Raw genomic sequence first — 22,712 nt, forward strand, 5'->3', positions numbered from 1 at the left:
TGTCACTGAAGTTCAAAACTGCAATTAACTGAGTGTGGTATAATTCATGTTCTTGTCAGAGCTTTGTCTTCTTTGCTCTCCGTCTCACACACACAACATCTTCTTTCATAATGGCTGTTTCTCACATTTGTTACTGAGGTGTAACATTTGTTTACTCGTGATTTATTGTCTGAGCTTTACAAAATTTAGTTTTGAACTTTTACTACAAGTTATAACATGGATCTTATGACTATGTCTATAGTTAAATGTATTTTTTTGTAAAAAAAAAAATGTTTTATTGTTACCACTTTGTGTGAACACTTTACATTTTTTAATAATACCATGAATTAAAAAATAAAACTTGTAACCAATGCGTTTGTCAGACATGACATCTGAAAACATCTTGCCTGTCATGATCAGATACTTTTTTAAAGCAACATTAGCTAATTAATTATCTGTCTCTGTATTCGTTGGCCCTCTCATCCTGCACCTGGGCGATGTTGCTATATACAACATTTTCTCACGGATATCTGGCACAAGATGTAGGGCAGAGCCATCATGGAATCTTGTGATGAAGGGGGACGAATGTTAATACTTTTACATACCAGGGTTGTTTGACCCATGGCTTACCTTGTGTTTTTCCTTGCAGTGCAAACAATTTCTGAAAACCCCCTGACGTCTTAAAGAAGCGCTATAGAAGATTGAACATATTTGTTTCTGGCGCCGCCACTGTAAGGGGAGTGTTGTTGCATCTCTATGAACAAAGTCTGCATTTCTTTACAAAACAACAGAAAGGCTCTTGATGACAGTTTTCTTCTCCTGAAAGTCCTGTCAGTGCTTCAGTCGAGAATGTATGCGAACACTGTTCATGACCACTGTAAGAAAGGAGGTCACATGGTGGCCGGGGAAAGTTATATGTGTTGCCACTAGCAAACAAGATGGAGTCACTACTTTAATTTTGTAGTTTCAACATGTGTTTATCTTGTGTGTGTGTGTGTGTGTGTGTGTGTGTGTGTGTGTGTGTGTGTGTGTGTGTGTGTGTGTGTGTGTGTGTGTGTGAGAGAGTTGTGGATGACAGTAAGAGTTGTGTTTGAAGAGCTCAGGCTTTTGACAGTTTTGAGAGATTTGTTTTGTCTACATGCCAGCTCTGTGTGTCTGTGTGTGTGCAATGATGTGTGTGTGTGTGTGTTTCCACAGTTGTCAAAAGTGAAGAGGCTCAGGAACAAGTCAACTAGAACAATACATCTACCTGTCACTGTACATTCTGTGTGTGTGTGTGTGTGTGTGTGTGTGTGTATGTGCGACTTTGTTTGTGTGTCGGCCAAGAACTTCTGACAGTCGCGACATTACTGAGGCCAACAAGTCAACGTGTGTGAGTCTTTGTGCGTCACTGTGTGAAAGGCTGATGACAACAAGCAGAGAGAAAACAGCATGTGCAGCCCGGGGCGGCTGGTGGAGGAAGACAGGGGGAGGAGAGAGGTGATTCATGTGACGGGAGGAGGGGGGGAGGCGGGCTCAGGAACTTCTTGAACTAATGCTGACCTCACAGTGACCCATCTGATCTACTGCTGACCCCGTATCCTTCACCAGAGTCCAGAAGAGTTGCGACGTTTGACACCTTTATTTAAAAAGAGGGTCAAACAGATGTCAGCGGGCTATATTTCATGATCAGCCTTTATGTGTTGATTATTAGTATCTCGTTAGTTTCTCTCTGAGAAGTTTTCCTTTTCGTTTGTTAACATAGACAAACAGTTTGAGCACAACTTCTAAACTTTCATTTCTTGTGATTTATCCGTGCAGGTTCAGCTGATGTCATTGGTCATGTGACACGGCCAATGATTTTCATGCTCCTCGGTAAAAGAAGTGCCAGGAAGTCTGCATGAAAGGAATGAAAGTGACACACACTATCACCTTTGTGGAGATGTGGTGTGCTTCTCTTCAACCCCACTAACTCAAAAGGGGCCCCGTCTTTTTGAAACCCCTTAGACAAATTAGCAGCGGTTCAAAAGATTCCGGGAGTCTCATCCATTACCAAAGGACTGATTTATTGTCCAAGTGCTCCCTCTTTACGCCAAGCACCACAGAAGGAATAGTAAACATTGACATAAATCACCAGGGATTTTCCAAATTAGGGCTGTGAGGCTTCAGCTCTCACAGTCTCACATGTATGCATGCAGCAACACAAGTTCAGAAAACAAAGCCATAGGTTCCTCAACATGCATTTAGAAAGAATGAAACTGTCATTTTCCAGCTCTCTCATTTATTTTTAGCACTTACAGTACTTTACAGCAGCTGAAACTGACCAGCATTAACCAGAGTCCCAAACTTGTGGCCCGCAGGCCATCTGTTGCCTGTGAGATGATAATCTTCAGCCTTCCATATGATTGTTTTTTCTGAGTACAAGCTGAGCAAGGAATCTATAGTTTGAGGAATATAACATAATTTAGTTAATGATGAAAAGGCAATGAAAAAACTACACTTAGTTAGACAACAATGGTCCAAATTCACAGTGAAGCCACAGACAAATTGTCAGCTGAAGGAACCTCTCAGTCTCCAGAAGAATTTGGCTTGCCTGCCACTTGAGTTTGAGACCCCTGGTGTTCACAAACCCAAGAGACAATATGGTTTGAGAACAAAAAAATGACAAAGCCTTTACGGAATGTAGCAAAATTCTTAAAACCAGACATGTTCCTAGTCACCGATTGCCACACATAACTAGGTATCAAAGAGTTTTCTGGACCCGTTGATACCCGAAATTCTATTTTTTCTTACCTCACAAATGTTGACCAGATAATGTGTGGTGCAACGATGGCAACAGCAGTATTTTTGGGATAATATTTCTTGCAGTCTTTTGTAATCGAATTATTCAGCCTCATATTTTATTGAATTGTTTTTAATATTCAGAATTCAGAAAGATATATTTTATTAGTATTCTTTAATAAGTCTTGTTAGTCTTTGATTGTCACAACAATATATTTAAAATACTATTTTCTATCACAGCAAAAACACTTTTTCAATTTATCTGCATCATTTTTTGGACTATTATTATTATTTTGTTTTAAAATCAATTCCTTTCTAATGTCTTAGTGATATATGTTGATTGTTTGTTTATTGACTATTTAATATTTATTATTTGTTTGTTTGTTTTTACAACACATTTCATTAAACATCATCAAAGACATGGTTAGCATTCTTTACAAATATGATCATTAACGTTATACGGAAGAACAACTCAACTTTAGTGTGATATTTTTAAATGTGGTAAAAGTTTTCTGCTTCTTTCTGGACTAATGAAACTTGGAGTAGACCGTTGTAAATATTGTCGATGTATAAAAAATACTCACAGAATAAACCAAATTAATTCTGTCTTCATGTGGTTTTGAGAAAAAGAATCGTCAGAATTTTGTTGTGATGTTCAAACCTGTAAAAGGTTGAGGGTAACTCATGGATGCACAGGATGAGGGAGTGTAAATACTCAAGAGACCACCGTAGATGACTCTTCACTCGACTGCCAGTCGAAAGAGAGATGGACTCGCAGAAAGTCCCTGGGCACTGCCAGCCAGACTGGTTCTGCCACCATGCCATCATCTCAGATTTATAGAGGGAGATTGACAAGAGAACAAAGAGTAAGTCAAGAAATTCTTAGCGTGTTTCAAAGTGTTGGATTTTGAAACCAAAACGGGACAAACAAAATAGCTGATTGAAAGAATGTAGCGGTTAAAATTGATGTGACATTCTGGCGGTTTGTCTGCAAATATCTTTAAATGACAATTCAATGCTTTCTTCTCTTTCTTTCTTTCAAGAAAATGTGACAATCTAGCGCTTACTGTAGGACCTGCTTTTGCCACAGAAAATTACTTTTCCATCGTATGATGAGCCTGGAGACCAACTAAACAGACTTTTCAGACCTTCTACGTTAAATGTGACTTAATTCAAACTCATGAGAAATCAGAATATGATCCATCAAATAATGGATGTCGACTTACACCTGTTGCTGTTTTAGGGTGGATTGTATCACTGTCATTCTATTATGCTTGTACAGTATAATGGTATGTGCCCTACAATGGCGGAGGAAACTCTTTCTACACTTCTTACCATCGCGGTAATATTGTTGTCAAGTTTGTCTTCAACTGGTCATGTGTCTAAAGCGTGTCATATTCCATGATTAATGGCAATATCAAACCTCTTAAGGAAAGCGTTAAGATTTTTAGCCATACATGAGACATTTTTCAAATTTCTTACAACAGATTCCACAGGGTTTTTTTCTCCTTTTTTTCAGTAAGGAAAAAGATGCTCCATCTCACATCCTAGATCTGGTATCTCAATAACAGTGACGACATTTGGTGATGGATGGAGAGAGAAGTTTGACACAGGTTGTGAAAGCATTTTTATCATTCTCATAACATCCTCATGAATGTTGGAGCGGCTGCCTTTTTTACTAGTCCTTTTTTAACACTGGATGTTTCTTCATAACTTTTTTAAAGACACATTCTTAAACTACTTGTTTCCTCTGTTTCTGTTTCCCACACTTCTTATTCTTGTTTCTTAATTTTAAAAGTGCCACTTCAGCAAGAAGTTTGTAGTGTTTTTTTTAAAGTAATGGAAGTTGTGTTTACTATATGTATTATTTGAGAAATTCAATATATCAGGGTTTTTTGCACCACATACTTATTTCCATGGACCAGCCTATAAAAACAACAAAAATAAAATAACACTTCCTGCTTACGGGCTCCGGAACAATGGTTGTAGACCACTGCCAAATATGAAATATAACATGGAAAATTAAACTTTCTTCTAACTAACATATGATCCTGTAGAGAAAAATGTAAATGCTGCTGCTGCCATTACCCACAACAAAATTAGCCATCATCTCACAATGACGTCAAAACGTCTTTAAATGAGGACATGACAAGTCGTGTCATGACGTGAGTCAATAACATTTCAACTGGTGCGGTTCGCACAGCAGGATAATCAATCATTGTCAATTTTTAAACCACTTTTGCTAAAAGATGTGAAACATCCTGCTCTGGTTTTTATACAGACTTTGGTCAGTCACTCAACACCTTCATTTACTGTTCCGCTCTGTTTCAGACAGCTCAGCTGTTCTCACGGCCAACGTGTGGAGCTTGATTTATGGCTCTGTGAAGACACAGACAGGGAAGACATAAAGGGACAAACGGAGAGACGGCGTGAATGAGCAGACCTTCATCACTTGTCTCTCTGCCAGTCTGCCTGCTAAGCTGTGGCTCTGTGGTGCCCCCCCCCTCCCTGTAATTACACTTTACGACTTGCTCCACAGTAAATGTTACATAAATCTTCTGACGCCCCCCGATTACATCCCCGCTGCCCTCCCCGCGGTGACACACACACCCCTTATCATGCAAACATCGTAATCCCTGCCTGCAATTTCCTCCCTTTATTGGCAGTCACTTCTGATTTAATGGTACTTTGATGATTGCTCAGTAAAATGCTACATGGGGTGAGATCGGTCCAGAGTGGCAGCGAGCCTGAGTGTGTCTGCGTGGCTGTGTGTTTGCCTGTCCGCTCTCAGCCTCCAAGTGTTTGCTGACAGATTCCAGGCCCGGCTAGTTCTGGGTTGGTATTCGTCTGTTTTTCTGTTTTAAATCCCAGTAAACACCCGGCCCCTGTTGCTTCTCTGGCTCCACGGTAACTTCAAGGAATCTCGAGTCAAACAGCGACAGACTTCGCCCGACGGGCTGGTTTTCGCCGTCGCCACCTTCTCACATGTTTGATAAAAAGTGAGGTTAGACGAGGTGAAGGTGCAGACCTCTCAGCAGCCAATGAGCAAGCGTGGGGAAGAATTCAAGCTGCCGTAATAACAGTAACTCAATTTAACTACACAAACAACTGTTGCAAATTACATTTATTCAACTTCAAGGGACAATATAGGGACAGTTATGAAGAAGCTTGGAATGAAAATTACCCACAACCTTCCCTTATATTGATAGATAGAAGTTATTATCCATATATAAAACTATCAAGATAACCTTTGTTTTCCTGCAATGCTGTAATCAAGTTATTACATTTTATTACTTTGAGCTTCTTTAAAACAACAAAAATCCAGAGTGACTCAAAGATAAAAAATTATGCCACAACCTGTCAGAGACTTATGTTACTGAAGTCTTGTTATTCCCACCAGAAGTGGAAACACAGCGGATTCTTGTAACATCACACTCCAGTTAAAAAGACAATAAACCAGGACTTGTTTATTTGACCATATCCTCTGACTTCATGGTCGTCTTTGATCACTTTTCCTCGATTTCTCTCTTACAATCATCTTGTCCATGATGTCACGAATCAACTGAACTCATATTTTTTTTCATCCGGTTGATGGATATATGTATAGTTTATTTCATCCCAAAATGCTAGCCAACCATGCTAGCCATGTTTCCTAGAACAGGACGCTTTCACTTCCTGTTAAGACAAGGTAAAGTTGACGGCAACAGGAACATCATCAGTTTAGTGTCAAATTTAGTGTTTATGTTTTCTTAAATGCAGGTGATACTGTGAACACCATGCGTCTGAATCCACTCTAAACATTTTACACCTTCATCACAAACCTTTTGTTGTAGGATCAAAGTGGCCATGCTTGTTAAGTTTACGAGACAAGATAAAAGCACTTGAATAAACATTTGCACGTGTGAACTTATTGTCCAGACGTACAGAATTATAAATATCCTTTAAAAGCTTTTTTTCTGCTGGGAGAAGAAAACAGGCATTGGTTCTGACTATTATACCTAAAAGACCAATGCAGATTTTACTGCTTCATGTGGATTTAACTTTTCTTAATAAAAAAAACATATATAACCTTCAACATGTTGCAGCCTGATAAAATAAATAAAAAGGTTTATGACAGTCACGTATCTGTTTAAGAACTTGCATTGATTCAAAAGTAAAGGACAAACAATGTATTGGATTTGCAAAATAATATATTCAAATTAACTTGGACATTTGGGGACTTACAAGGCTTTTATCAATTTTTATTCATTTTTTATTGTAATTAATTGGTTGACATGCTACACGTCAACATTAGACTAGTGTAACTGTGGATTATGTGTGTGATGTGGACACAGCTGGGTGCATGGATGTATATACCTGTGGTATGTGTGCAATGTCTGTGTAAGTGTCAACAGTGTGGGGATGTTTTCCCACAGTGACAAATGTTATAGTGAAGATGTATGTTTGGCTGACAGATACTTTGGCATCATGTGATGTATCTTCTCAGCGTTAACAATTAATCATGGTCCACATTTCGATGACTAGGATAAATAAGTCACCCCAGTAAGCTCCTAAAGAGTTTGTCATGGTATTTTGAACCTGGAATCAATCGGAATCGGCTTTGGAGCCAGCACTGTGTTACAGCTCAAACCATCACCAGGATCCCTGCTGATCAACATTACCTGTTGGAAATTGCTATACTTAAACTCCAACTTCTACAATAACCATAAACACACACTGGTTAGACCAGGAGGTCCGTGTGCACCTTGTCATCTGGCCCGGAGAAGAAGATTCAGAAGAACGTCGCCCGAATGCTGTTAGAGTGGTGCCTCGAAGTGACGCAGATTAACTTGAAGCCCACATAAAATAAAGGTTCTGGACCATGCACCATCAAAATGCAGGCAAGAGACGCTCCCTGGCCTAACCGACCGTAACTCTGGGATCTTCTGAGACTTCTCTTCAACTTTGCCCATTCAGTGTAAGTAATGTGCAAGTCTTCCTACCTGGTGGAAGATCTACTGAGATTTTTTAATTCTGTTTTTCACAGGTGCAAAATGCAGATGGAAGTTATTGCGTATTGAATTAGGTTTGATTGTGTTAGAATCATTATATTCTGTCCTTGCGTCGCTCCGAACTACCCATTTTGTAACTGTTTTCATTGGAACACACAATCATAAAACCTAAGGTTTCTCATTTTCTTTATGATAAGAGAGTTTCAAATATGCAACAGAAAATTATTTATTTTCAAACCAAAGTCTAGTTGCCATATTAAATCCTTTGATTGCAATGATTTAGTTATTAGTTTCCTGAATCTATCAAATAAGTTATGGAATTATCCTGCATAGATTTTATATCACGACTATGTATTTACAGCAAGAGGTTTATGTGTACTGTGAAAGTGTTGTTGCACTATGTTATTAAATATCTTTATGAAAGCGAGTGAGGGCATGTGTGGAATAAAAAGAAAACACCAACATGGATTTGACAAATGAAACATTAGTGTGAGTCAGTGTTTGGCAAAGTGTGTTTTCATTTAGAGAACTCACAAGATGGAGTACACTGGGAAGGCAAACCATAAATCAAATACAACAGGCAATTTTCTAATGTACTGCTTATAAAATGTGGTCACTTTGATGGATGGAAGCGAAAGTAGAACAGAGTGCAGCAAAAATAACATCACAATAAATTCACCTGACCAAGATGGCGATAGAATCACAACTTTATTGATTCACTTGTAAAGAGTGGGAAATCTCTTCTTTTTTTTTAAAGCACTTGTGGTTTCATGCGCGAGACGGTTGTGTTTTCTAAAGCCTCATTGAACTGGCAACAATGATCAAACAGTCTTGTGAACAGCAGGAGGACAAGAAGGTGATCTGTCTGCACTTCATCCTTTATTGTCTATAAAAAGAGCAGAGACATAACCAGCTGTGTCTGTTCCTAACGATCCCACTCCCTAACCTGGCATCTGTCAGCTGGATGCACAGTGATAAATGTGTGTGCGTGTCTGCCTCCGTGTCTCTGCATGTCTTAAATGTATCGATAGCCGATGTGCGATGAGACCCTCAGCATTGATCAGTGAAGAAGCTTCATCCATAATTGGTCTTCTATCTGTCCTCCTCTCGGTGGGGGACCCGCAAACCCGCCAAGAGACAAGCGGGAATCAGACGCAGAAGAGACAATTACGTACAATCCCATCGATATTCGTGCCAAGAAACTACTTTTCTTTCTCTCCGGGGGAAAGATCTGCTCCAGTCACTGAGACTGTACAACATTGGTTCATAGACGAACCTGCAAGGTTTGATTCCCAAACCACAGTAGAAGGAACAACTTCTTCATCTTCACTGTATTTACTTGTTATTTAGATTTTTGTTTTTACTTTCAACATATTTTGTGACAATTTCTGGTAGTTCCCATGTTTTTGTTGGGGTTTTCCACAACATATAGCGTGTCAAAGGAAGATGTTTAGCAGGGAAAATGATTCTCTTTTCGCCCATGTCCAGTGACTTCTTCTTTCAGCTGGGCGAGCGATAAAGCGCTTCTTACATGTCTGCATGACTACTACATTGTTTTTGGTAGTTTCCATTAGTTTGTGTGCACAGAGGGCCAACATCCAGATTTAAAAAGTGAAGCAGAAATGCAAAAAGTCTCAGTTCATCAAGTGCCCATTAAATAATTTCTACTGAAAGACTGGAAGTTTGAAACACAAGAACAAAAAAACAGACATTTATGACAATAAAAGCATATTTAACGCCTGGTTAAAAACCAGTTTGGGTCTTAAACCTTAATAACAATATCCACACGTGTACGGATATATTTTCTTTCTCACATTCACGTTTTGATTATATTTTGATTAATAAGTTTTCCTGGATATGCATAATAGTGGGTTTGGTTGCACATTGTTTCAGCTAAATGTAGGACCAGAGTCTGGTTTAACTGCATTCCAAGATGACCGTGACCATGACTTGGCTTTAAAAAAAAAATGGTTACGTAACATTAGTATTTTCCTTTTTTAGAAAAATATGCTTTGTATGAATAAAACATCTAAGTGTCTGTGACAATATTCTAAACAAGAAATAATTGGAAATAAGAATGATTGGGTTTTATTCTGTATTGGCCAAAAATAATAAGCTAAAGTTTTGTTTTCCATTGGCTGATTGATTGGTTTCCCATTCTCGTATGTGGTTCAAAAATTAGCAATGTTTTGTGATTGATGACAAGAATCACAAGTTCTAAGATTTGAAGATGCGCCGCAGCGCCTAGTATCAAAACATGCTTTGTCTATTGGTGCTTAGTTTCGGTTCAGCAGCATTATCAAGACTTCATAATGCCATGTGTAATGTTTACAGAAGGGTTCACTTGCATATAACTATATATAACTAGTATGACACCGAGGTTAGCACAGTTAAAGATGGCAGTGACTTCTGTCTGCCTAGCATCACGCAATATACTGAATATACAGTATCTTAATCATGCTCATGTGTATCTGTGTTGTGATTTTATATCAGCTAGAATTGTCAGCAGCTCAGTGCAACATATTCGCAAAGCTTGTCATTGCTAGAACTGGTAACACAAGTAAACACCTGTGCAGAGATCAATTTAAGAGCAGACGGCTGTGTTGGACTGCATGAAGATTGCATTCAAGTCTGCGCATGAACCTTTTAGCATGAAATGAAGCAGCCTGATTTCAGGTCACTACCACCATCTCTCCTGCGTCTTAAAGTACCAATTAAAGTGCTATGTCTGTTTACCAACAGGTAAATAGAGCTTAAATTTAAAGCAACTTTATAAATGCATCTTGGGTTAGTTAAAAAGGGATGATTGTGACGCTAACTTGAGATTATTGAGTAGCTTTATTTTTTGGTTTATTGTGTGGGCTAATTGAACATCTAGTTAATGTTTACTGTTATATTTATCTTCTCTTCATAGTAGCCTCTGACCCTGATGTGCAAGGAAAGATTGCCAGCCAATGTGAATCCAGAGTATTGCTATTAAACCTTGCAACCAGGTATCTCTGTGTTGAAAAATCATCCACACCTCAAAGCTACCTTTTTATGTGCTGAACACCATCAGCCAGGAGCAGACTTGTCTGTGTCCCAAGAAAACAGCCATTGCAACTTTACCCCAATTTTTTTTGTTAGTATTACATTTTTGTCACTTGTTTGTATGTGTTCTTTTGTACTAGATGTTTTTCAATTATTTGTCTCTTAGCTTAAAGTGAAAACGTATTGTAAATACTTCTCTTAGTTAGAATTGATCTTGTTAAATGGTAAAGAAAAAAGTATCTTTCGAGATCTGGTATCGAGGGTACTGGTATCGAAGAAGGTAAGTAAATAAGAAAGAAATGGTTATTTCTAAAGCACGAGGGTATTGCATTTTAAACTCTGTTTCAGTTAAGCTAGTGAGGTGATGTGCTCTCGTAGACAAAATCATGTCATTTTCTTCTCCTTTTTCTGGCAGAAAAAGAACTGTGCTGCGTTTATTGTAGGATTTGAAGCTGGAGTGCATAGAAATCAAATCTCTTAGTGCTGACATGAGGAGGCTTGCTAATACTATTTTTATAATCATCTGAGTTAACTTCAAACTAACAAAAACTTTGGAATAAATGAAATTAAAGATGTAATTTTGTATCCTTCATCCTTCCTTAAGTCACAGCAGGTATATCCAGGCCTGTCTGTTCAATTCTTATCTATGATCAGAGTGCGCTGGCGTAGACACTGAATCATAGTGACGCTCCACTCTGATCTTCTTCTTTTACTGCTGCTTTCCTCATCGTCTCCTCCCGTCTCACCACTGGCCATCCATCTATAGACCTGGTCCAGTCCCTGGCAGCCCCATTGATAAGGTAATCCAGGCCTGATTAATGACCCAATAATCTGAGCGATCCCCTGATCAATCACGGCCATGATCAATAGCCCCCGGGTAAAACGATCATTAGCCCGCTAGAGTGCATCCAATATTAGACCTGCAGACTAAAGCAAACGATGTAAAAGAGAGTCGAGAGGGAGAGAGGGAGAGAGGTGAAGCAGAAATACATTGTGGTGATGTCAGCAAATCTCTTCTGTTGGGACACTGAAGGTAACAAACTCTGCGATAATAGACGAGACGAGAACAAATGTGTCTTCTTGACACTGCTGTTATTAGCACTTATTTCAGCTTTGTGTCTGCTCAGCCCTCTGCATCTCTCTAGACAAGGGTTTGCTCAACAGGAATTAGATTGTATAAACCACAGGTGAGCATGGAGGAGTTAGACAATCTTTTGTTTTCATCTTGGATTCCGGAACATATTTAAATATAGTAAGGAAATTCTTATTTGTGAATACAAAATACAAACTTCCAACCCCTAGTGAAGCAGTGAATGGTTCTGATTACTTAACCCAGACTTCAACCAGGAGCCATGTCAACAGAAAAGAAGCGTTTAAACATGCATTTGTTTTTCCAGTGCGTGTCTGTCGAGTGATTCTGATGCTCTTTGATTTATGAGCTGTGTTCTCAAGTGCCAGCACTCTGTCTGCTCTAGCATGAAGGATGAATGGACCACTGTCATCCTGGCCAGAACCCCCCCCCCCCCACACACACACACACACACACACACACACACATCCCCTACAGATCTCCCTTCAATCCTTTCTTTCTCCCTTCACGACTGATGCGGTTTGGAAAACAAACTTGACTATTTTATCTACTTTCTTCTATAATTTGTTTTTAAGTCTGTCTGGAATTGAGGGGAATGCTCAAATAATCACTAAAGTGAAGTCATTGTAGATTAAAAAAAAAGATAATTGTTCACAAAGAAACTGCATGAACAGTTATCCCAGCTTGGAATGTGAGTTGTTGAACTTATGGTTCTGACCAGTTGCAACAAATGTATTATTGTTATGTTTTATCAAGGAGTATTTCTAAGGTCATTATCATCAATCAATTACATCAAACATATCAGAAATTATTTTATCTACTCAATGATATTTAATAATAAACTGTATTCTCTGAATTTTAATGGCTGTTAAGACTCACTCAATGTGTATGAAATAAGTTGTGGTTTTTTTTCAAACATGCTGTATATGTATAATCTTGTTGGGAAATTGCGCAAATAAACCTATCCAAAGGGAAAGTGACAACATTTCAAAATGATTTGCTTTTATTTTCAACTTGCCGAAGTTTTACATTTTTTAATCGACTATAATTTATTTTCGAAGGGACTTCACGTAAGCTAATGTAATAATGTTATCATCAGCATCAACTGCATCCATCGACCTAATGAATCAAGAGTGGTTTACGATTCACTGACAGTGATGGTGAAGTTCAACAGAGGATAAAACTGATACAATCAGTTGGAAGTCTGATGAAATAATCTGAATCACGAGAAAGAAATTAAGTTTGGTACTGATGCTTAACTTTCATCCAAAAGCTGAAGTTTGTAAAGTTCCCAAGAAGCGCACAATACTGGAGATGGATAGAGATTGTAAGATGTGATTTTCATGAGATTGTCATAAATAGTTAAAAATTGGAAAATCTAGAAGTGATTTGATTTGTTGGTGCTTTCTACCTTCATTTGGATCTGGAATAGTTTTGGGGGCCCATGAAGCTAGCTTAAAAATTGAAAACTTGACCTGATTAAAAAGCTTAAGATCTTTAAACTGAGATTTTCAATGCATTTTATGCTACAGTGGTGACAAATCAAACATTTTATTCATACAAACACCGTTGATGAACACACAATTCTTGTTTTATAAATAAATAAAACTATTCTATGAATAAAATATATATATATGTGATTTAAAAAATGGACATTTGGAGAGAAGAGTTGAGAATGGTTGTAGCTCGAGTCAGAAAGAAAATCAATGATGTTCATGCAATTGTAAAGAAGGACTGAAAGATCAACATAGATAAAGGTAGACTATGTGAACTTTCTGTTGCAGCCCTTTGCGTAAAATATAAAAACATATGAATAGGAAGGAATTAAATATAATTTATTCATGAACCTTTTTATTATACATTTGACACAAATAGGAAGAATTATTTAACTATTATCTACTTAGAATATTTCAAATGAATTCTGGTCATCGTCTATGCGTGTTTATTCATCCTTGTTACTGCCTCTGTGTGTCTCCTCCAGCCTCTGATGAGACAGCCTGCTGTGTGTTCTCATTTTTGTATAATGGAAGTGAACGAGGGTAAACAGATGGTGTGTTAACATGGTGAAATATGATCTGTTGCCAGGCAATATGGCGGCACGCTGGTGTTTACAACGTACACATTACACAATGGGACAGTAGAGCAGCTTCCCAGCAGCTTCTGGAAAGAACTGAGCGGAATGTTAATTCATCCCAGGTACTTTTATGACTGTCATTTAATTCAGACCACTGTGGTTTCCAGACATGAAGGTAATTTATTTTAACGTTTAAGTAAAACTGTGCTGGAATAATAAATGAGATGAATGTGTTTATTAAAATACAAAGAGAGGTTTTGCATCAATTTATACATTCCTTGAATCAAAAGGTTGCGAAAAACCTCTCAAATAAAAAAAAAAAAAAGTTTTCACTCACCAAAGGAGGTGTTTCACACTTTTGGCTACAAGACTGAACTGCACAAGATGTGATGCGTCTTGTTATTGTTTTTGTCTTGTATCTTGTAGCCTTAGTCTTGGTATTGTTTGTTGATGGACTATAGTCAATTCTCATTCCTTGTCTCGATTGTCGATGGTCAATAGACGGGGCCCGATGGTGTTGACTGGTCTCGGTCTCGGTGCCGGTCTCAGTCTCGGTCCTGGTTTAAGACAGCATTGATTATTAGGAACAACATTGATGAGTAAATGAGGAGGTGAAGCTTGGAGTTATATGGAGAGATCATGATCTCCGTACGGTTGAGCTGCTTGAATTGCTGGAGGACCAAAATGGTTCTTGGGGGAAAAAAAAATGTTGAACTAGAAATTTTCACTTGATTCTTGTTAGTTTAGTTAAATTGAAATCCAAAGGGGTTCTAACTCAGGAGCTGTGGATGAGCCAAAGCAAAGAGAAGGATCATCTTGTGAGGACTCCCTCTTCAGGTGATAATAGGAAGTAGCTCAAGTTGTTGTCTAATAGATGTTGAAAAAGATGATGTCAGCAGCACATTATTGAGGTTTATTTCCATCGCCTTCATTAAATAACTGCATCTCTTTTGTAAAAGGATGATACCAGGATCTGAGGCTCAACGATGTCTAACATAATAAACTTCTCAATAAAAGAAACTATTAAACATCTGTGCTGAGGCAGCCCGCGGGAGAGCTCGGTTTGTTTTATTCAGGTTTGAACGAAAGTACTAGTACATGCTGTTCGTTTTCTCTGTCCAAAATTATGCTCGGTGGATCTCAGAGCTGTGTTCACTGGCAGCTAATCTGTCATGCGACTTCTTTCTCCGTCAACCGAGAACCGCTTCCCATTTTACGTGGAACTTTTGATAAAGTTTTGCTTGAAATTTGGCTCTTAAAAGTCGGCTGTACTTTTTTGTTTCCCACAACTTGTTCTTTTCTCCAGCAAAAGCCTGTGTGTGTGTGTGTGTGCGAGGGCATGTGAGACAAAGCACTCCCTGTACCGCTGAGAGAGATTACATTTCAAAAGTATCAAAAATACACCAGACAGTCCTGCTCGTATAATCAATCACCACACCCAAGATGTGCTGTTGTCTGAGTGAAAGAGAGAGAGACGGAGACACAGATAGAGAGTGGGAAGTGCAGCTAGGAGGAGGATAAGGCGGGGGGGGGGACTAAAATACATACATATAGTTGGGGAGTGTGGCCTGCGTCTCCGTGTCTGCACCAGGGAATTGGAGTCATAAATCAAACAGCTTGTCAGATGTGCTGGTGGGGTAGTAGGAGTACATGAAGGGGAGCGCAGAACAGAAGAAAAGAAAGAAGAGGAGGAGAGGGAGAGGGAGGGGTTGGGGCGACATCGTCATTCACGCACTGCATCACACACCGAGCGGGAATGCAATTTCCCCCCGAACGTCAGGAGAAGATGCGAGGTAAGGAAGATAAGGGATCAGTGTGTGTGTGTGTTGCCGCGTGTCCCTTCTCCCCACCCGTCCCTGTCCTCGACCCCGGGACCACAAGCAAATCTGATCACGCCAACATGATAGAATTTGCTCTTGGTGTAACCTTATTATCCTTACGGTTAGATAAGGAGTCGTAATTGGTCACAGCGACAACAGACAAACATGCAGGCGGCGGAGTGTGTCTGTAGGGGACAGCACACACGGAGGGATCGCGACGAGCAACGTAAGGTCAACCCTGGAATGACACCATCATGACACCGTGACCCAAGTCCTAGACGACACTGATAATGTTGGGAATGAAATAATATAGGAATATGTAGTAGATAACATGTGGGAAACATACATAAATTAAATCTCATCACAGCTTCCACTGACACCAGTCAAAAAACAGCAGGTGTAATGACTTTCCCTCAGGGGCCACATTAAATGACGACATGGTTGCAAAGGGCCGTAAATAGAGATACACAGGTACTATTTGATCATATATTGTTAAGATGAATACATTTTATTTAATATTGTCGATTTTTTTCTATTTAAGTGGAAAGTATAATGATTAAAGTAACCCAAGGTTTTACTATAAAGGTAATGTTGACATTACAAGGAGTCGTGTCCATTTTATAATTAACAAAATAAATAAATGGGTATAACTATTTTTTAATTTAATTGTCAATTTCTTTCATGCGCAGGTAGATGAGACTAAGATATGTTTGGTTCAAAATAGCATCTTAAAGCAAAAGTTCTAAAAAGTTGCTTCTGGCTCCCCCAGTGTCATAACAGTGTAACTGCAATGCTGTAAAATCTCCATTTTGCTATTGATAGATACAGCATGAACATTGCTTTAAAAAACAAGATAAAAGTCCTTGTTGTGTCAATCCTTCTATCTTATATGAAACAGTGTCTCTGAATAGTAAAATAGTTTGGTGGCCACATGACACATTAACAGACTGTCTGTTCAGGTGTCCAGTCAAAGGTATGTGTTGAGAAACATTGTTAAAATAATAGTTAGAGAGTGATACTACACTCGTGATGGCTGTTCAAAATTAAACAAACCATCGTAAAAATATATGTTAAAAAAAAGTGTGCAAGAGCTTCTCATGAAAAAAAAAACTGGTGTTGACTGACCTAGGATTTCACCAAGTTGAAGAAAGAAAGTTTACAGGAAATTCTCAACATTGAAAAGCAAACTGTCAAGCCGCTCGTAGCCATTAGCAAAGTAACACCATCGTTTTAGTACAACAGCAAAAGTCAAACATGCCAGGCGAGCACAAACGCTCCACCGTGACAGCAGAGCGAGCTCCTGGAACACAGCAGCAGCATTTACTCAGCTGTAAGAGCGAGCTGCAGATGTATCACTGTGGTGAGGACAGGAGACTTGTGGTCGGACCATTAAAAGTGGATAATTCTGCAAATGTGCATGCACCGACGACCATCACCGTCTCTCCGACCACCCGTAATACCTTCCTGCGCTTCTTTCTTTTTGCCAAAAGCAGCATGGAAAGGCTGTCTTTATGAGCCTGTGGGCAGCGGAGGAGGAGAAGGGGAAATGTCGATGATTTGTAGGCAGACCATAATAGAGACAGATGATCCTGATGACTGTTGAATCAGCTCTGCCACCCAGAGAATGTGTTCACTGACCAACATCTCTCTCTCTCTCTCTCTTGCTATTCTTGTTCTTACAGGCCCTCAGTGTTCGTTGTTCTGACCACACCAGGCGCTCTGTAAATAGAAACTCATAAAATAAGAGGAATGTGATCCACAACAACGCCAAGTCAAACTCTCTATTTGTAAAGACATAATGGAGAGGTTGTCAGCAGGGTGACCGAAAACTGGCTACAGACTCTTGGGGCGACCAGAAAACACTTCTATGTGAGGCGACATCTGACATCTTGTTGGGTTCGGATCAGACATGTTTGTCCAGGAACAGAACACAGTTGCACAGCCACAGTTTGACTTAAAGATTCTTAGGGATAATAAAAAAGAAGTCAGCTCACTAGTAATGGTGCATCGCGAGAATGAGTCTCACTGACCTTAAGTGTGACTAGATCTGGTTTAACCACTTTTACTTGGTACAGAATGTGTTCTATTCAACCTACAATGTATATGGATTCATCCCTGAAACTCACCAGAGTGTCTAGTTGGATCTTACAATCAAAGGCCATGGTTCTCCATTCCGAAAGTGTCATCAAGAATTTCTGACAATTAATTAAAATCTTAATACAGCCATGGCTGTTATTGAGCAGACTTTTAAGTTTCTTTTATAGCTTGAGCCCAGATAATCCTATGATATCATCCAAAGTGTTTTGTGTTTATATTTATTCTAATACAATTATATCCATTGGCCGAAAAAAATTTGACTTTTTAGAAAAGATCTTTCTTGAATAATTTGAATTTAATTTGTCCCATTGTCGTGAATGCACCACAGCAGTTCATATGTTGGTGAACACACTACGAGTAGTTCAATTAAATGCGACAGAGATGTTTTTTGTGTTTTTTTCCACTTTTATGTCATGAAACCAACAGGGGCTGCTTTTTCTTCTAAAGACGATCTGGCAGGCCATTGTTCTCTATCTCTTTGAAATACTAGTAAACTGTGTCACTATCAATAATAATAAAGACTACAACAACATTAACACAAATAAAGTCAACTTAAATGTCAATATAATTTTTGTTAAGTTATTTTCATCAAAAAATGTTGTAAAAATTGTCTGGTTCTCCATATATAAAAAGATTTGTTGATGTGAATATTTTGTCAGAATCCTGGCCTTCTTGACGTGAAACATATATTTTCTTAATTGATTTTGCTTCCTGCCAAATTTTTAAAAAAAATCGGAAAAAGTACAGAATTTTTCCAGGAAAATATGCTCTCCATCTTTTAACATATTATCATTTCTCTAAAAACACAAGCACACCGCAGCTATTAGTGCGATAACAAACTATTTATTCAAGATAACAGACACAGCTGTCTTATCTCTGAGTGATGATGAGAGATGACAGGATTACTTCTCCGGTGTGACGTTAGCTTTGCAAAGAGAGTACACATCGTCCTATGGGAAAATTCTTCAAATTCATTTGGTGTTTCAGTGCTTACAGTGCTGATCGTTATCTGGACGTACTTACTGTGGTAACACAAACCAGTGTTGTATCTATGTGGATGGCCATACTTTACCTTACTGGATTAAAGAGTAAAGACAGTGTATCAGAAGTAACCATGATTATAGGTCACTAAATGTATTCCTTATTTGTGATTAACTTGAACGTCAGCAGAGCACACGTGAAACACCTCGGAGCTCTTCCAGTGGAGGGAGTCTCGTCAGCCTGACTGACAACCGGACAGAGCAGCTGCTGTCCTGCCTCATGCAGGCAGATGATGGGGATGACAAGGATGTGTGTGTGTGTGTTTGTGTGTCTGCATGCTTGAGATTTGAAGTCACTGTGTCGCCGTCATCTCCTTTGTGAGTCTCACATTCTGCTGTTCTTTGTGGGTGTCTCTTGCAGCGGGCGGCTTGACAGGCTGTGAATGGACGTCCCTGCCGAGCGGTGGCAGCCTGCCGCGAGGAGTCAAACCCTCAACAGCCCTTATTAGTGTCAGCGGCCCCGCAGACACCGCGACGGCCTCCGGCGTGCGAGCGCTCACATTTTTTATATCTGCCCCATTTTGATGTTTCGGGGAAAGAGCTCATCTCTAAAGTGAATGAAAGCAGGGGGACAGAGATCGAGGAGGTCCGTGAAAGACTGTCTGTTTCCATGTTAACCCCCCCCCCTCGCCTCCCTCCTCTCTGCTCCCCTGCTTTTCAAGTCTGACAATGATTAATGATCCTCAGCTGTCAGGTACATAACTCACTTTGCTCTCCTCTTCCTTGTCTCCTTCTCCTCATATTCATCTGTGAAGGTCTTGGTGTGGTCTGGCGTTGGAGCGGCAGTGAATCACAGAAACATCCTTCATCTCTGTCAGCAGCTGAGGTCAACCAGAAACGAAACTCAAAACAACTGACCAGTTGCTGAAAAAAGGAAGGAGAGAAAAAAAGCCTAATGAAAGTCAAGAAAGAGGAAACGGAGCCAGAAGACATTAACGGGAGCGTGTGAGCGAGCGTGTGTTTTCACATGTGTGCAAGTGTGAGCCATGAATGTGCCACGCTGGAGTGTTTGAAAGAGGCCAGACGCCGGGTGTCAGCCCTGCTCTGTCTTTGCTCCCCCCCCCCCCCGTCTCCGCCCCTCGCTTTCCACCCGATGATGGATGATGGCGAATGAGAAGTTTCCTCTCCTGGACTGCCGACTGCCGTCACAGATCGACCATCTGCTTTCCATTGCAGCAGTTGACCGAGCCCACGGCGATGACCGAGGTTTGGCATCTGGACTGGTGATGCGGAGGCGAGCAGGCTTTGTTGGCGACGGAGGGAGAAGCTTCCCCGCTGATTCTGTCCAATAAAATCTCCACAGTGACGGATTCTTCGTCGAGCAATCAGCCTCACGTTATTTTCAGGATCACTCTCATGTTACCGGAGCGGAGAAGAGATCACTGTCACTACAAGAATAGAACTATACATCCCATAATGATCCACCGTCTCCTGTCACAGCGAGTGATGAATGGGTTTATATCCAGAGAGGATTTTTTTTTATCAAAGAGAAAATGTAAAAACGTGACAATAAAGACAATTATTGACTGAATTAACCATATATCCCCTGATAATATATCATACATCCCCATATTTATATTATACTTTTTATCGTCATTAGTTATAGAGCAGATTAATTTACTAGCTCATAAAACACCGTTACACTGTATCCGTTTATCCATTCAAAAGAAAATAAATCAATGTTTTCCAGTCATAAATTTCAAAATTGCTCAAAATAATTGAAGTTACAGAAAAGGATCACATGTTGGTAGCATGAGCATTGTTACTGACTAGCTAAGCTAGCAATGTCTAAACTTTAAAACCCTTTCATGTGTTTTGTGGTGGTAACTGTGAGCTTTGCAGGACTTGCATCATATCATTTTCTGGAACTCCTGTTGTGTTATCAGTTTTATCTTACCCTTTAAAGTATATACTTTATTGAATATTATTTTGATTGTTTAAGCGCTTTGTGACCCTGGTCTAGAAAAGCGCAATACAAATAAAAATGACTTACTTACTTACATATAAATGTGCAAGACAAATTAAAATTAAAATTTCTATATTATACATAAAATAAATTGTATGCTGACTTGTGTTAGCATATCTTTAGCATGTTGAAGCAGTACTTCACAGAAGAGTGTGTGTGTTTGTGCGAATGCGTGTGTGTGTAGGTTTGTGTGAGTGAGTGTCAGCTGATTTGTGTGTTTAGGATTTTTGGTGAAAGGTTTTGTCAGCAGATGCCTGGCAGCTTCCTGACATGTTAATCTTTCAGTCTGTTTCCCTCTGTTCACCGACACCCGACGTGAGCGTTGCTAAATGCACATTTGTGTGTGTGACCTATTCATAGTGAGTCTTTCGTAAACACATAACAACAGAATATACTGTATTACTATGATGCAAATATTGACCCCTCACAACATGCACTAACAATAGCTTAATTTGTTGTCCTAGTTTTAGTTATTTTTACTGTATCTTTAGCTTCTAACATAAATTTTGCACTGTTATCTAGTAGGCAGTTCATCCATAACTTTTTTTTTTAATTTGGTTATTTGGAAAACAAATGGACAAATCAGTTTCATAAAAGTGTTTCTACTGAAGGAAATAATGCAATTAAAATTCTCAAAGTGTGAGAAATAGGTCAACTCAATAATAAAAGGAAACAATTGCTACATACTCTCTTAAAATTGCATTTAATCTGTATAATCCAGGTGGAAGTGAGAAGTTTCAAAACACACAAAGTTTCAAGAAAGTTAGCTTTAGCCTCTATCAGAAAGCTGTGTGTACAACTAATATATCAGTACAAACCCTTTTCTTTACGTCAGTGTGAAGATGAATATTAAGTGTGTTTGATGAACATGAACATTTGTGATACATTCTTACCAACTATATCTAATAAGATTGTTGGCAATTAGCATTAGCATTCAAAATCTCTATTACTGTTTCCGGCCAAAACACTAAAACAAAAAGTGGAATCAGTTTAAACATAAGGAATTGATCAATATCCACGAAGTCAGGTAAGATACAAAGTAAAACAAAGAAGTACATTGTGTGACTTTCCTGAACTACAGGATGTCCACTAAAACCCTCCACAGTCATCATCCCTGAGGGAGCCAGTCATCCACATCCCACACTTTCATCCTCTACTCCCACACACATCCTTTTTCTATCCATCTGCCTTTTCTGATTTGAATATTTGTCTCACCCACTCGTGCCTCTTCCTGTCATTCTTTTTTTAGGTAGAACATGTATGTTGATGGGGAGGGGAAGCAAACACCTCGTGTGATTATTGTGAGGACTTTCTCATCGAAACAAAAAAAACTTTAGTTTCTCTGCGACTGCTCTCATCCCGTCACGCTGATGAACACTAACTATCCACCGACAGAAATCACAGGCATGCGTGGGTCAGTTGGAATGTGTGTGTGGGATTGTGGGTCACTGACTGATAAGTGAAAGGTCTTCACGTCATCATCAGCCGTCTGCCGGTCCGCTGACATCTTGCTCTTGGTCAGTGTTCCTCCTTTCACTCCCGCCTCACTCCCACTGACACCTGTCGTTCATGAAGATTAATGGCTGTGTGCCGAGGTGTGCGCTAATGTGAGAGCATTTCTCTTTGTGTTGCCTTGTCTGTTCAGCCGTGAGCAGATCAATCTGGGTCTGGAGCGACTCGCGGAGAGGTAGGAGTCCGCATTGATAAGGCAGTAAATGAAGTGATTGGCAGCATCAATGAGAGACCCCAAAGGGAACAACAATCCGCTCGTCTGGAGGAGAGAAAAGTGCTCTGGGAGGTGAACGCCGGGGAAAGAGTGCGGCGGCGGAATGCAATCCATAATGGCCACCGTTGCTACTCCCAGC

This window comes from Callionymus lyra, chromosome 1 (assembly GCF_982586985.1).
Source record: "Callionymus lyra chromosome 1, fCalLyr1.hap1.1, whole genome shotgun sequence".
Lineage (NCBI taxonomy): Eukaryota > Metazoa > Chordata > Actinopteri > Syngnathiformes > Callionymidae > Callionymus > Callionymus lyra.